A 3,765-nucleotide genomic window follows, 5' to 3' on the forward strand; every position below is an offset into this window, starting at 1 on the left:
TGAAAAAGAAGGACTGATTTTGAGGTTAAATTCTATCATCCCTCCCCCATTTCTTGGCCTCGTCTCTAGACAACTGAGTGAAGATGTCTGTCCAGCTTCCTCCTGTTGGTGTTGACATACCTGTGCGGGGTAGATTTTTGTACCACACCCCACAGTGGCATGTGTCAGGTTCCTGAGGCCAGCATACACCGGGGACCATATTTCATGAGGCCTTTTAATCTTACCTTCTTTACCTAGTAGGGGGGATTCTTACTTCCTTGTTCAAAAGCTTTCTCCTGATAATAGTTAAGTAGAATACATTCCTTCGTCTAACCCATGATTCTCAAAGCTCCCAGGTGAATATTGGCTATCTGTTATTTTTTCTTTCCTTTTTAATTTTATAAAGAGGTTAAGAAGATTGAGCTCTAATATTTCTTTCAGTGCTACTTTTTTTGTTTTGTTTTGTTTTTGTTAATCTTCACCCAAGGATATTTTTCCATTGATTTTTAGAGAGAGTGAAAGGGAGGAGGAGAGACAGAGAGAAAAATCCATGTGAGAGAGACACTGCAATTGGTTGCCTCCCACCCTGACCAGGGCTGGGGGCAACAGTCGAGCCTGCAACTGAGGTAGGTGCCCTTGACCAGAATTGAACCCGGGGCCCTTCCGTCCACAGGCCGACTAAGCAAGGGTAGGGCAGTGCTACTAGTTTTTCAGTCCACATTCAGGCATAAGGGCACATTTTAAATCCAGGCCTCCACTATGAAAAACAGTATAATTTGCATTTAGTAGAAAATACCAATCAAAAAAAGTTGAATTAAAGTGCTTCTGGAATTGTTAAGTTAGAAAATATCCTTAAATGAATCCTCACTGTACAGGTGAGGAACCATGTAACAGCTGACATGCAAACTAAGGGTAGCTGATGTCTTCTTAAGTGTTTTTCCAAAACACCTGATGAAGTAGGATTTTCAGGTCTGGGGGCAAATCTGACCTCCAAATATGGGAAAACACTTTTGGGGTCTCATCTTACCAACGGATAGCAACTGTTTCCTTTTCAATGACCACCACCTGGAGTGAAATCTGACTCGCCCTGTCCACGTCCAGGTCTTCATTATTCTCAACAGGGTGGCTGTTCTTTTAGTGTCTGAGCTCCCAAGACCAGCTGATTGAAGGCACAGGAGAAATGTCATGATTTTCCAACAGCTCTACTGTTACATCAGGACAGACTACACACAAAGAATCTTTCATTTAGTGACATAGGTGCAGTGGTTCTCAACCTTGGCTGCACATTAGAATCACCTGGGAATCTTTTTAAAACCCTGATTTCTGGGCCTCATCCTCCGGAATTTCTGTTTCTTTGTTACTAATGTTGTGGCCTCACCCCATAACAAAGAAACAGAATTTCCGGAGGATGAGGTCCAGAAATCAGGATTTTAAAAAGATTCCCAGGTGATTCTAATGTGCAGCCAAGGTTGAGAACCACTGGGTTAGAGGAACTCATCTTCTAATTAACGAAGGCCCCTGCGCACGGAGCTAGAACAGGGCCTGCACCTGCCCGGCTGCGGGAGGCTCCCAGCGCAGAGCATTGTGGGAGTGCCAGGCCCGGCCTGAGCTCCGCTGGACCAGGAGGACCAGGGAGACAGCCACACCCCAGGCCTCGGAATCCGGAGACTCCAGCCGCCCTGGAAGGAGCTCGTGCTGTAGCGCGCCCCCGGTTCCTGTTTGTCGGAAGTCATACTCCAGGATGGAAAGGCAGGTAGTTGAGTTTCTGCTCAGAAACCTGCTTCTCCACGCCACCCCCCCCCCCACACACATCCCCCCAGCAGATGTGATGTTGGGGTCAGGCGTGGAATGAATGTGATGTTCTTGGTCAGATCCGAAGCCTCCCCCAATGCCGTGCAATGTGCAGAGCAAGACTTGAGGCTGCCCGGTTAGCCTTGCCCGAAGGGATAGCAGGTGGAGATGATGGCATTTGCACCATCCGAGCTCCATCTTTCCAAGCTGGTCTTTAATGGGACCTGAATCCCAAGGCTGAGGCGAAGGCTGGGACGTGGCAGAAAAGCTGTTAGTTCTTTGTTAGGAAGCCAGGTTCACAGGTACAGCCCAACTATCGTGTGTGTGTGTGTGTGTGTGTGTGTGTGTGTGTGTGTGATAGAAAATGGCTACAAAATAGCTTCTCACCGTGATTTGCTTGTTCTCCACCCACCTCCTGGGGTGGTACAACAGAGCTTGCAAAATGGCAGCTGTAGAATGGCATGCTGTTATTATTGACACAATGTGTCGATTTTAAGAATATAATACATCTTAAAAAATAAAATTATAAGGTTGCTAAACTAGTTATGTCTTTAAAATATCAAGGAGGATAAATATATAACGACTATTTACCTGAAATTACGGCATATTTGCTACCCTTTGGGAACTCTGCTTCTGATGGAAAAACCATGCAAATTGCAACTTTATATTTGTGTCACTAGTGAGCTTTCCTGGCTCAGTGTTAGAAATGTATAATGCATAATGCAACAGGCCCGGAAAAAATGATTGGTGGACTTGGCAACACCTGTGCAGTTGTCATAAACTGCTGGGTCTTCCTAGGATTTTGTGTGGCTATGGGCAGTGCTGGCGCTTTGGCAGACATGGGATATGCTGGGCAAATATAATGACCGATGTCCTCATGGGTGATCCTGCCCCCAAACTGGGGAGCTGCATTCTTCACCTTGCTTTGTGGAGAAATCTAAGTTCATCCTGGTTGATAACCTTCATCTCTAAGAGGTCACAATAGGAACTGTCATATGAATATTTATTTTCTCTAATCCAAGATGTTAACTTGATTGGTTTAAGAGCTGTAGGAAAATCGTCTTCATGTCTTGAATATATTGAGTTTAAATGTATATTAGAGTTGCAGCACTAATTCACTTATTTTATATACTTAGACTTTGAGCCTTTGAACTCAATTAAGCAAATTTATGCACATCATAAGCTGGTTATGAATTTTAACAAAATGCTGTGATTTAAAAAAAATAGCTTTTAAGTGCCGAAGAAAAAGTGAGAAATTTTTTTGTGTATTTATTTGGAAATATCTGAATACTGAAAGCATCATTAAAACCAACAGGAATTCTTGTGGTTTATGTGGTAGAAATTCACATTGCCTGGATACCAGTGTCTTCTTAGGTACTGATTTTACTGAGTTATCCATCTGGTTCATCTTAGTAGGGGAAGGTGGGGCCATCCAATAGGCTCCAGGAAAATAAGACCTTGAGAGGTGCCCTCTGGGCTACGTGGAGGGAAGAGGACTTGATAGCTCACCCTGCTGTATATATTAGCTCGGCTTTTTGAAGCCCAATAAAACAATCACCATATAACATTGCTTAATACCGTTTTTAAAAAGCTTGTGTTGTTATTTAAACATGTTTACCCATTATAATAGCCACTGTGGTCTTCTGAAAAATAACTCATAATTTGTAATTTGGAAGTGATTGTATTTTTTAAATGTGTGCACTCAGTCCAGAATGGCTCTCAGAGGATATACTGCACATATAAATCCCAGGCTGCAGACAGGGCTTGGATTAATAGACCACAGAGGGCTATTTTTATGGAGAGTTTAAAGTGCATATGATTGTTATTCCTAAACTGTATTAATAATAATATCCTACACATGTCCAGCATGTGTATGGCATTTTACTGTTCTACAGAGTGTCACTGTGTACGTCATCTCATTTGTTCCTCTCAACAAACCTGGGAGGAAAATAGCCATGGTTTCAAGTGTTGACACTGAAGTCTTTTGCTAGAGAT

Source organism: Myotis brandtii, unplaced genomic scaffold, assembly GCF_000412655.1.
Source record: "Myotis brandtii unplaced genomic scaffold, ASM41265v1 scaffold186, whole genome shotgun sequence".
Taxonomy (NCBI): domain Eukaryota; kingdom Metazoa; phylum Chordata; class Mammalia; order Chiroptera; family Vespertilionidae; genus Myotis; species Myotis brandtii.